This window comes from Alosa pseudoharengus, unplaced genomic scaffold, assembly GCF_046254945.1.
Source record: "Alosa pseudoharengus isolate Yale_2024_CS ecotype anadromous, Long Island Sound unplaced genomic scaffold, YU_APseudo_1.1 YU_APseudo_1.1_scf_1, whole genome shotgun sequence".
Classification (NCBI taxonomy): Eukaryota; Metazoa; Chordata; class Actinopteri; order Clupeiformes; family Clupeidae; genus Alosa; species Alosa pseudoharengus.
Genome location: NW_027468564.1, coordinates 5,550,278 through 5,563,746, shown reverse-complemented (window position 1 = coordinate 5,563,746; position 13,469 = coordinate 5,550,278). Strand labels below are relative to the sequence as shown.

At 43.5% G+C, this 13,469-nt stretch overlaps 2 protein-coding genes across 2 annotated transcripts in view; both read right to left on the bottom strand.

Annotated features, from left to right (window-relative positions):
- LOC143135543 (NACHT, LRR and PYD domains-containing protein 3-like) overlaps nt 1-2,163 on the bottom strand; it is a 136,743-nt gene extending 134,580 nt beyond the window's left edge. Inside the window, exon 1 of the mRNA XM_076296135.1 lies at nt 2,077-2,163. The gene's annotated coding sequence lies outside the window, so the exon portion shown is untranslated. The remainder of the gene's footprint in view (nt 1-2,076) is intronic.
- LOC143136124 (stonustoxin subunit beta-like) overlaps nt 1-13,469 on the bottom strand; it is a 93,407-nt gene that overhangs the window by 50,086 nt on the left and 29,852 nt on the right. The window lies entirely within an intron of this gene.

Here is a 13,469-nt window from a genome sequence, read left to right as displayed (position 1 = left end):
CTAACTACAAAGGTGAAAAGAAGCAAATAAATGGTATTATTATTTATTACCATTGTTATTATGAAATCTTTGTGGCATTTGTCACTTATTCCTACTGCATGCTGACCTAATCATACTTCAAGAATACTTCTTTAAATATTGCCTTTAATTAATGTTGTAGCCAATGGTTCATAAGTGATAACGTCTGTTACAATGGGGCAGGGCCTGGGACAGAGACAATAATCTGGCTTCATCAATGATGCAATGTCCACTCACTGTGGATCAGTATGGGTTGGATCACTATTAAGGTCTGGATGCATAAGAATGGAGCTGTTACTCTCCAATGAGACACAGCTAATCAGTTCAACTGCATCACATGTTGCTAGGTAAATCATCAGCTACAATTCTCTTCAAAGTTATTTTGTCACATAGGCTACATCTCATTTGTTACATAGGCTACATCTCATTTGTCACGTAGGCTACATCTTTCAGGTTCACAGGAAAGCCACAGACATTTGCTTTAACACTTTGCTTTTCTCTGAGTCGAAAAAACAAATAAAGGATGTTGGAGATGCCCTCACATACTCTAGCCTACCAAATGCCCAAAACATCACCAACTATACCATCAATATCACAGTTATACAATATAGTTGAAATTCTTACAATGCAGAAAGAATATCATGATATACAGCACCCTCCACATCTACTGGTACCCCTGGAAAAGGTTCATTTGTCACATAGGCCACATGTCATTTGTCACGTAGGCTACATCTTTCAGGTTCACAGGAAAACCACAGCCATTTGCACAAGCATGTAGTTTTTCTCTTAGTGAAAAAATAGAAAGAAATGTTGCAGACACTATCACATACTCTAGCCTACCATATGCCCACAAATATAAACTATATCATCAATATCACAGTTATACAAAAAAACTATGTATCATTTTTCAACACACACACACACACATATATACATATATATATATATATATATATATAGAGAGAGAGAGAGAGAGAGAGAGAGAGAGAGAAAGATACAAAAGTACAAATCTGTCTGATAAGTCTGTAATAATTTTGGATTAAGGGGGAAGAGGGTCCTCAAAAAGTGGGGCTGATTACGCCATTCACACGTTTTACAAACCTTAAATTAGAAAATAATTTTAAATAGGATTAGACTATGGATACAATCTACAGCTTCAGCTAGTCAGGGGTGTCAGAATGAAGGGAACAGTGGGACTGATCACTAGGGCCCCAAGAGGAAGGAGGGCCCTAGAAAAGTCTGGAATGAATTTGATTTTTTTGATTGACTGACTGGTTTAGTCCATCTGCAGGATGATAGGTGGGCTAATCACTTTTTGTTGTTGTTGTTGAAAAGTGACACCTGTTAAACTCACCTCAGCATGACATAACCAAAGCTGAAAGCCCTTGAGACGAGGGTACATAGCTGTCATAGCTACGTGACATGCACAGACTACGTGACAGTATGCACAAAATTAAAGCAGTCAGAACATAGCCTTCCTATTTGTGTGTGTGTGTGTGTGTGTGTGTGTGTTAAAAGCTGTTGTCTGTACAGAGTACAGTATATATAATCCTCACCACATTTACATTCATTCATTTAGCAGACACTTTTATCCAAAGCCACTTACAAGGGCCATTCTCCTGGGTAGGTCTAGGTAGGCTGTATTGCTAAAATCAATGTCATATATTTTAAGTCTCAATTCATCAATTGCCCCCGGACCCCCTAGCATTGGTGAACCAATGGTGCACAAAAGTGAACCGATACACCTCCCGAAACATGTCAAGTTGCCCACAGACCACAGACAGGCTACGGGATATAGATAATCTCTCGATGTCCACCGGGACAAATGCAAAAGTTTCCAACAAAAAACGTGAAACAAATTACTCTGATTTGTAACATATGAAGCACTTGATAACACTGTTCCATTTCATTTCCACCATTCACTTCTTTCACCTCTTTCATTCCTACAGTATTAGGCTACTGAACAACTAAGCAAAGTGTAAGTTAGATCCAGAAGCTACAGCCCTCTTAACGATTTAACGAAGCAGGACAAACAAACAGTATTGTAGGTCTACTCACCACGAAACAGGTTCCTGTAGGCTAGTAAAATATCAAGTTTCTAAGACGTCTACAGTCTACAACCAAAGCCTGTCCGCTACACGCGATATTTTACAACCTTTCACTTTCAATATGGGAGTAAGCGTCAGTTAGGCTAGGCGTGGTCTGTGGTCAGGATGACAGAGGCCCAGATCTGCCGCGCAACCCCCACACAGAAAAATGAAGGGAAAACAAATATTCACATAGGCTGTTATGCTGCTGCATCCAGCTCATTTGAATGGATGGCTACAATATATTTAACAATATATTTAACACAAACACGCACACACACATAAAAACACGCACATGTAGGAAAGCAGGCACACACACACATAAACACACACACACACACAGATGCATAAAACACACTCACATGCAGGCAAGCAGACACACACGCTCGCACACACACAAAAACACTGACACACAAACATGCACACACACACATAAAAACACACATGTAGGCACACACACACTTAAACACACACACACATGCTATTACCCCCATACACCCATTTACAAGCGAACACACACACAGACACATAAAACACACACACACATGCAGGCAAGCAGACACACGCACACACACACACACACCCATTACCCCCCCCCCCCCACACACACACACACTCACAAGCGAAAACACACACAGAGAAGCACACATCTTACACAAAAGCAAACACACACATTAATGTACATACACAGAAGCTGCAAGAGTAGGGGATGGAGACAAATTGACATGTGTGGTTTATTTTTGTGGAGAAACTGTGCAGGAGGACTGGGCGGCGATCATATTTTGTACCGCTCTGCGGTACATCTAGTTTATATAGTGTGTTTAAGGTGGATGAGAAAATGCCAAGAGTCTGAAATGCTGTCAATACAGCAAAAGTTAGTTTGGCTGCTTTGAAGAGCCTAAAATATAAAACATCTTTTTTTCTGGACTCAGTTCCAAGTTCATGATCAAACTCTTTTTCATTCTCTTCTTTCATTTCACTGTAAGTACCGCTGGACTCTGTGACGTCCGTCTCAATGTCCGTTTCAGTTTTACAATGAACTGTAAGTACCGCTGGACTCTGCGACGTCTGTCATTAGCTTTCTGCTAATGAATGACGTCATTGACGCATTTGAAAGGCTTTTTTTTAGAACAAATAAGTAATTAAAAAAATATAATACTCAGCGGTGTGTATTTTCTCTGCCCCCTCTTTCGAATGCAACATTCAAATTTCTGGGCAAAAAAATTATATCCCAAGAAAAGTGGATTATGAGGGGTACAGCTCTGTAGACCTCAATTCATTCTGCACTTATTAGTGAACGCCCTCACGTGGAACCAGAATAGGAACTGCAACCAGTTCCGAGAGTGGCGGTTCTCCCCTTATTAGACATTCTCTGACCTTGGTGAATGGAATTCCTCATGGTTGGCAAACCAAACACACAACTAAGCATTACTGCCCCCTCTTGGTATGGAGTTTCACTGCAGAAACATGGGTGGATTGATAGTCCAGCGGCAACATTCTAATTGTATACAGTCTATGATAGATGTACAGATAAATAGATTTCAAATAAACACCGGAGATGTTGAATTCCTGGTGCTATAGCTATTGGACTTCACACAGCGGCCAATGAACAAGCAGGTCTATTTACAGTCAAAAACAAAATCACTAACAAAAACATCACTAACAGGGGGGTATTCCAAGTATGTGGTTTAGTGACAAATTAACTCAAAGTGGTAAACCTCCTACACAGTAAAATTGACAGAGTTGTTTTCGACTCTAATAGAGTCGATTCTGACTCTGTCATAGAGACCCATTGGTCCCACCCCACAGAGAGTAAATTTGACTCTTCTCCTAGAGCACATTTTTCAGAGTTAAATTTACTCTATAGAGAGTTGGAAAATCACCAAGATAAACTCCACAGGGAGTAAAGAAAAATCTACTCTATAAGCCAACAACTCTTTCCAGAGTCATCTTAACTCTTAATGGGGTAATCTTAGTTTATCTCTATTCAGAGTTTATTCCCAGCTACTCTTGCTAGAGTCACCATTTTGCTTGTCTTTATTTACCCTTTATCAAGTTCTACAAAATCTGAAGGACATAGACAAATTATTGAAAAAATATTTATTACAAAATATTATGTTAATGTATCAATATACAATATATTTCCTTTTGTAAATGCATGTACAGTACAACACATTTGGCATCAAATGGAACAAAGCCACTAGAACATAATATCAAGTTGTTGTTAGTGATACATTAGCTTACATACCAATTTTACTCACTCTACAGTCTGTACTGAAACATTCTAGCATCACAGACATGTTTAAGTCCACACATTCTAACAGTGAAGCTACACCAGGCGCGTAACTGAAGCTTTACGTTCGCATAGCGTCTGCTGCAACAATTAGCTGGCACTATAATCAATGGAGGTAGCTACACCAGATGTGATAGCGGCGCGTACGTTTGAAAAAAATGAATTTTACGCGTCGCGAACAGATCGCTTCAGTTACGCGCCTGGTGTAGCTCATACCTAAGGCATGATCCAATGGATGGGGCCTAGAAGAGATTTAAGATGACTTAAAGTATGATTCATTTCCTCAACACTTTGCTTATCACTCAAAAAACTGAATAGTTTCCTCAACCTGTATCTCATGTACAGCAGAATGCATAACAGGAACCACTGTATCAAAATCTACCGCCAAATCATTACTTGTGTGTTCACTACAGTTATTTTCCAAAACATGAACATTATTAACGCTATACTCATGTAACCTTTCCAAATGTTTTCTAAAAGCCAGAAAATGTCCCTGAAACACCCAGTCTCACCATACTTTAACCTGAGTGTTCTACCGGGACACAGCCCATGTGGTGATTCTGCTACCTGGATCCTTTTTTGCAGTTCGATGCTGGAGGAAGAAAGACCTTTACTCTGTTTAATAGTCTTCTCTTTGAACATAGTTGACCACCTCTCAAAAAGCTTCGCTGAAATCTCACCAAACAGTAACAGTCTTGCTCAATCTGATCCATTACATCCACAAATCGAGAGAATGTTGCAAGCATATGAGGTGATTGAGGGTCATGGACCATTTTTTCTGACGATAATCAAACGTTCACCTTCAGCCGCACAACTTCTTCATCAGAAGAATGCTTCATTAGAGATACCGCCTCTCTCAGCTGTTCTTCATTCAGGACTGGCTCGGGCACATCTTCAGAAGCTGGTCCTCCATTATGTTCATTGTGTGCTGGACTTTGTGGTTCCTGAGGCTTTCCTCTGAATTGTTTTAATGCGTCAGGCCAGGTACCCTGATCCGCTGGCTGGATCATAGAAATGTTCCTATAAAACAGTATAAAGTAGGGTGAGTTACAGCATTAAGGGGAAATCCAGCGATTTTCCAAATAGATCTCCATTTCTTGGATCACCGAGTATGTAAAACGAAAACAATCGGTTTTACATAGCTCGAGTTGCTACAGTCAGCAGCTAAAGCGACTGTGCAGCTACAGCGCTACACTCTGGGGTCATGAACATTGGGGCTCAGGAACATGCCCCTAGAGTGTAGCGCAGTAGCTTCGTGGCTGCAGCATCTCGAGCTAAGTGAATCCGATTGTTTTTTTGTTTTTTGTTTTTTCCCTGTACCGACAGTTCTCGGTGACCTTGAGAAATGGAGATCAATGTGAAATTCAGTGCACTGTAAACAATGTATTTGATCTTAAACAGATTCATTACAATTTGTATGCAGAAATACTTATGAAATGGTTTCATTTCAAGTTCAATCATTTAAAAGAAACAAAAAATACTGTTCATCTGGTGGTTGAGATACTGGGATTTAAAGTCAAAAGTCAAGCACAGCATGACAAATCCACACACTCGCATCTGTGCAAAATTATCTTTTTATATAGCTTTTGGTCATAGGCCTTTTTCAGGATTCCTGAAGAGGGTCTATGACCGAAATCTAGAATAAAAAGATCATTTTGCACAGATCTGATGTGTGGAATTTTTTTGAAGAAAAAAAAAATACCTCAGTGTGGGTTTCAGTTTAGGTTACCTTTGTGTTAATGGGCAGCATAAAGATTTTACCAATATTTAACTAGGGAAAAAATGCCACTTACTTGCTCTACCCCATCATCTCCCTTGGGCTTATTTGGAGACAAGGCAGTGGTGTCATCTGAATCACATAATGCATCTACTACAAAGCAGAGGACAGAATAAATCAGTAATATAGTCATGTCCAGTACCTGTGACGGCTGTATGTCATGTAGTCTTTGATGACTGAGATTTTTAAACACTAAATAGGCTCAAAGACGGACATAATCAACATCCACAAACCCCACAGAGTGGCATTCCATCAAAACAATGTGTTGCAACCGCTGTTGATATATTCACAAAACTTGTACCAAGTTTTAACTACATTCCATAATACAACTCACCATCATCTTCTGCAGGCTTCAGCTTTAATACACCACAATTTGGATCCTTCACCACATCTTCAGACACATAGTTGTCAATCTTCTGTACCAAACTCATCATACATTTTAGCCCAGCTTGGTGTTTGGCTTCAATATCAAATTTCATGAACACTAAAATAAAAATTAACAGAACATTACAAAAAAAACCTGACAATAGACTTAAACAATGCAACAATTGAATAAATCAGTACCTTGGTTAAAGAAATCCTCTAGAGTGGCATCAGTTTCCACCATTTTAAATGTATCTGGTCTGCCTGGTATTTAACTTTCACCAACATCCTGAAAAAACATAAAATCAAACATTCAGACAAAATCAACACTACTTTTAAAACACTTTCTTAAAACAAACCAGGTAACAACTCTCAGTGACACTGACTAAACTAGTAAATGTGGCACGTGCACCTGTTGGCACTTTGCACTGAACACGTGTCTTCTATGCTATCAATGATGCACATTCAGCAATCAACACATGTCCTTGATAGTAAATTAATGCAGCTAGTTTTGAAATAACCAACTTGTGAAGGCCAAATTCATGCTTATGGATGCCTGCTTTACGTGAAACAAGCTTTTTAGTAGAGCATGACCTTTAAGCTAATTTGCCCTATTAATGACTGTTAATGTTAAGTAGCTAACAACAGTAACTGTTACCTCATTAAGCTAACCATAGCCTTTATTTGATATCTGATTTGCATTATGCTAAGCTGCCAATGAGAGCTACGTTGGCTGATAGGCTAACCAAGTCAATGTTAACCATTAAAGACGATTATACTGGTATCATATTTGGTTGAGTAAATATTAACATGATAAAAAAACGTATAGCATTGTACAATACAGGAGCACGAATTGACATGTACCTCATGTTACACAGAGGTAACGTTAACGTTCATGTTAACTTTCAACCTTCGTTAGCAGTTAACTTAACGTTAACGTTAGCCCCTGAAGGTCAACACATTTCAGAACGATATCTTGACCATACATTTACGTTCAGTTTACACTCCTCTTTCGCGTCACCACTTATCATTTATCATTTTCGCGGCATACTACGGAACATGTGAAATAAATCTCTAGTAAGTGTATTTTAGATGAACATCTACTCACCTTCAACTGCAACAGAGAGATTCTTCTAATCAGGCTCCGTCGCGTCGCTGCAGTCTCAAATGGAAGGAAGTGGGTGATAAGCTACTAACGTTCGTCTCTGACGTGAGATACCAGAGGGCACGTTTCGCCAGTTAGTAATTTGTCTGAGCCCTTACACAATTGCATGTAACAAACATACAATAATAATAATTATTATTATTATAATGTTTGTTCGCTTTGACTATTCTTTGTGAACAGCAATAGGCTTGATAACAGAGACTCCGTTTATAGCCTGGTTTATGGGTGATAGCTTAGCAGTATTTGCCTATTTTACTGTAGCACATGCTAGCCTACAAACTTGCAAGTAATTTTTTAGTAGCCTAGTCCAGAAAAAAATCTTAAAGCTACCGAATGACTTTGGAATTAACCAGAAGAAAAACACGATTTTTTATGAATAATATCCAAATAATAATTAGGCAGACATCTCCCAAAAAAATTTCTAAAATGGCGTCCAAATGAGAAAATGGGGTGGATGATTAACTCTTGTGATTTTAACTCTGTTTTTTAACTAATATGCTAGAGTACATTTTACTCCAACTGTAGTAAATGTAACTCTATTAGAGTCAATAACAGTCTACTCTGTCATTTTAACTCTTGGAATTTTACTGTGTACAACAAGAGCCCTATGACATTGTTTTTAGGAGAATGAAGCCATACAGCTCTTCTATTAGGAGGTTTACCACTAATAGAAGAACATCAGAACAGCCTTCAAGAGCATTTCACTGGGGCTTCATTGAATTAGGCCCATGAAACCTCTAGATATATTTATTCAACAAAATAATGCACAAATGAGGATAAATCAGAAAACATATGATGTAATTAAATAAAACATACAGAGACATAAACAAGTACATTTCCTGCATATTTACACAGATATAAACAAACATAAATAAGATCCCTTTTCCACACCCTCTTCCCTCTTGTACATTTATTTCACATGGGAAACAAACCTTCTTACAACTTATTCAGGGTTACATGAAAATGCATGTTAGTAAATAATCTTATCAATTTTACATGGAGTAGCATGTTTTTATTCCCCCCTCTGTTTCATTAGCTGGCAGGTTTACCTAGGTTTACAAAGTGTTCACACTAAGAATCGGAGTGTTCACACTATAAGAATCGGAGTGGTCACACTATAAGACTTGCCACTTGAGTGAAGGGCTCCCAGTCATGAGGCTGGTCTCTAGTGTGAATCAGCTTATGGATATTAAGATATGAAATCTGTGGGAAAACCTTGCCACACTGGTCACATGTAAGAGGCTTCTCTTCAGTTTGTGTTTGCATATCACATCATATGAAATGATTAAAAAAACGTTTCCACACTGAATCAATACATGATGCTTATCTCTGGTATTATTGACAATGAAATCATATTGTTGGGGTCAGATGACGTCTGTGTTGTGCACCTGTGTGGTCACCAGGGTTGTGCACAATTTGAAAGAGGGAGAGGGAGAGAGAGAGAGAGATGGAGGAAGAGATGAAGAGAGCGCGCCAGTGAAAAGAAAAGAAAAGAAGGGCCGAGCTGTTGAAGGTGTCGGGGGGGGGGGGGGGACTAGCGGCGGCACAGAGCTGTTGAAGGTGTCGGGGGGGGGGGGGGGACTAGCGGCGGCACAGAGCTGTTGAAGGTGTCGGGGGGGGGGGGGGGGGACTAGCGACGGCACAGAGCTGTTGAAGGTGTCGGGGGGGGGGGGGGGGGGGACTAGCGACGGCACAGAGCTGTTGAAGGTGTCGGGGGGGGGGGGGGGGACTAGCGACGGCACAGAGCTGTTGAAGGTGTCGGGGGGGGGGGGGGGGGACTAGCGACGGCACAGAGCTGTTGAAGGTGTCGGGGGGGGGGGACTAGCGACGGCACAGAGCTGTTGAAGGTGTCGGGGGGGGACTAGCGGCGGCACAGAGCTGTTGAAGGTGTCGGGGGGGGGGGGGGACTAGCGACGGCACAGAGCTGTTGAAGGTGTCGGGGGGGGGGGGGGGGGACTAGCGACGGCACAGAGCTGTTGAAGGTGTCGGGGGGGGACTAGCGGCGGCACAGAGCTGTTGAAGGTGTCGGGGGGGGGGGGACTAGCGACGGCACAGAGCTGTTGAAGGTGTCAGGGGGGGGGGGACTAGCGACGGCACAGAGCTGTTGAAGGTGTCGGGGGGGGGGGGGGGGGACTAGCGACGGCACAGAGCTGTTGAAGGTGTCGGGGGGGGACTAGCGGCGGCACAGAGCAGTTGAAGGTGTCGGGGGGGGACTAGCGGCGGCACAGAGCTGTTGAAGGTGTCGGGGGGGGACTAGCGGCGGCACAGAGCTGTTGAAGGTGTCGGGGGGGGACTAGCGGCGGCACAGAGCTGTTGAAGGTGTCGGGGGGGGACTAGCGGCGGCACAGAGCTGTTGAAGGTGTCGGGGGGGGACTAGCGGCGGCACAGAGCTGTGCGTTAGCGGCCAGCACTCCAGCAGAGAAAGCTTCCTGGCTGTCTCCCGGCAACGGACCGCCACCACCACGCCTCCCTTCTCTCACACGCATCTCAAATCTACAGGAGTCTGCACCTGCTAAATATAGAACCACACGCATCTCAAATCTACAGGAGTCTGCACCTGCTAAATATAGAACCACACACATCTCAAATCTACAGGAGTCTGCACCTGCTAAATATAGAACCACACACATCTCAAATCTACAGGAGTCTGCACCTGCTAAATATAGAACCACACGCATCTCAAAACTACAGGAGTCTGCACCTGCTAAATATAGAACCACACGCATCTCAAAACTACAGGAGTCTGCACCTGCTAAATATAGTGAAAGGTTCTGTCTGCACCTGCTAAATATAGTGAAAGGTTCTGCCAGCACCTGCTAAATATAGTGAAAGGTTCTGCCAGCGGCTCCGCCGCCACTAACGCACGGTCATAAAGTCGGCTCACATCACAGGCGGCCGCCACGTTGTGCAATGATCGCCTCTTAACCCCACAAACCACAGGCCTTTATCCTGTGCTGTGCGGCACTTCGGTCTGTGTCGCTCCGCTTCGGGCCAGCACTGAGGTAGCCGCGCTGCTTTGACTTGTGGCTGGACGTAATTGCCTCCTGAGTGTTTGTTTATGACACAGAGAGAGATAATGTTCCCATGACTTTAACTTTGTGTCTAAAGAGCGATGTCTTAACAGAGATGTTTGAAGATCCGTTGCCTTTTAATGCCAAAGACACAGCTGAATGTAAAGGGGCGTGTCAGTTTAGCAGGTGGACCATGTGATATTTGATGAAGTCCCTACTGCTCTTTTAGGCTTTGATTAAACCAACAGTACAGTCAAGACTACAGTTCTCATAGGTCCTTAAACAGAACCTCCACCCTGTGATTAAACCAACAGTACAGTCGAGACTACAGTTCTCATAGGTCCTTAAACAGAACCTCCACCCTATGATTAAACCAACAGTACAGTCAAGACTACAGTTCTCATAGGTCCTTAAACAGAACCTCCACCCTGTGATTAAACCAACAGTACAGTCAAGACTACAGTTCTCATAAGTCCTTAAACAGAACCCCACCCTGTGATTAAACCAACAGTACAGTCAAGACTACAGTTCTCATAAGTCCTTAAACAGAACCCCACCCTGTGATTAACAGTACAGTACAGTCAAGACTACAGTTCTCATAGGTCCTTAAACAGAACCTCCACCCTGTGATTAAACCAACAGTACAGTCAAGACTACAGTTCTCATAGGTCCTTAAACAGAACCTCCACCCTGTGATTAACAGTACAGTACACTACAGCTCACAGAGTGTATGTGTGTGTGTGTGTGTGTGACCTGATGTCCTCTGGAGTGTGAGGGGCTCACTGGCCAAGGGAGCCAAACGGCACCTGGGCAAGACACGCTGGACCCGGGAAGAGGTGTGTGTGTGTGTGTGTGTGTGTGTGTGTGTATGGGTGTGGGTGTGTGTGACTGTCTGTGTTTGTGTAGATTTGTACACACACACACACACTCTCTCTCTCTCTCTTTCTAAAACTCATACTACACTAGATATTTTCCAAACAACGACCCAGCTGACTTTACAGGCTCCTGCTCCATACACACATACTGTATATGATAGATAGATAGATAGATAGATAGATTGATTGATATGCCTAATTGACATATGAGAGGAGTGTACCTGTAATAATACTCAACCCCTTCAGCCACAGTTCGGACAGACATGACGCTGGTCCCGTAGAGGTTCTCGTTAAACTGGCCCGCCTCGATGAACTTGTTGTCCTGGATGTCCTTCTCCATCTGCTCTCTGGCTCCAACACCAGACACTGTCCCCTCAGGGATGAGAGGCGGTGCGATTGGAGATGCATGCCCACTCCTCCTGCCCGCTCTCTCTCTCTCTTTCTCTCTCTCTCTCTCTCTCTCTCTCTTTCTCTCTCTCTTTCTCTCAATTCAATTCAATTCCAAGGTGCTTTATTGGCATGACAAAAGCAGTCATACAAAACGGTGTATAGACATTTCTGTGTAACACACATAGATCTAAACTTAACGGGATATAAAATATTTCTGTGTAACACACATAGATCTAAACTTAACGGGATATAAAATATATAGGTAATAGAGGGTGTGTAGACATTTCTGTGTAACACACATAGATCTAAACTTAACGGGATATAAAATACATAGAAATAATATATAGCGCCCCCAGCGCTCAGGCCTCATCCCACACGGCTGTGTGCTCCGCCCCCAGCGCTCCTACATTACCCAGCATCCCACACGGCTGTGTGCTCCGCCCCCAGCGCTCCTACATTAGCCAGCATCCCACACGGCTGTGTGCTCCGCCCCCAGCGCTCCTACATTACCCAGCATCCCACACGGCTGTGTGCTCCGCCCCCAACGCTCCTAGCACTCCTACATTACCCAGCATCCCACACGGCTGTGTGCTCCGCCCCCAGCGCTCCTACATTACCCAGCATCCCACACGGCTGTGTGCTCCGCCCCCAGTGCTCCTACATTACCCAGCATCCCCCAGTGCTCAGGCCTGAAGGCCTCACTGGCTGTGTGCTCGGGCGACAGGCTCGCTGCGTTGGGTGGAAGCCCAGCCTGAGCTGTTCTTCCTTCCGCTGTTGAGGTTCAATAGCCGCCGCCCCCTCCTCCCACAACACACACACAACACACAACCCCCAGTCAGCCATGCTTGGGTCACGACTGAAACAATGGTGCTGTCCAAGGGCCTCCCTCCCATGCGGAGATTGTGTGAAGGTCTTCTGCGAGACATCCATGTGAATCTCCTACATTACCCAGCATCCCACGGACGTATATGCTGCTCACCTCGAAGGCCACGCCCATTGGGCCGTCCCTCACCGGCTCTAGCATCATGGCCGCCTCGTTGCAGTTGCCATAGAAACCGCCCACGTTGTGGTACTCTGAGGCGTAGAGGCAGTTGTACGGGACGGAGCGAGAGAGAGAGAGAGGAGGAGGAGGAGACACACAGGTGGATAGCAAGTGGGAGAGGAGGAGCTAGTGATGGAGAGAGAGAGAGAGAGAGAGAGAGAGAGAGAGGAGGAGGAGGAGGAGATACACAGGTGGATAGCAAGTGGGAGAGGCAGGAGCTAGTGACGGAGCAAATCCCACATGCTAACACACACGGGAGAAAGGCCCTACGAATGTCTTCAGTGCTGCAAAGCGTTCGCTCACATTTCGACTTTTAAATCCCACATGCTTCTTCACACTGGAGAGAAGCCTCATCAATGTGACCAGTGTGGAAAAGGTTTTGCACAAATTGCACATTTAAATTCCCATATGCTAACACACACTGGAGAGAAGCGTCATATGTGCGATC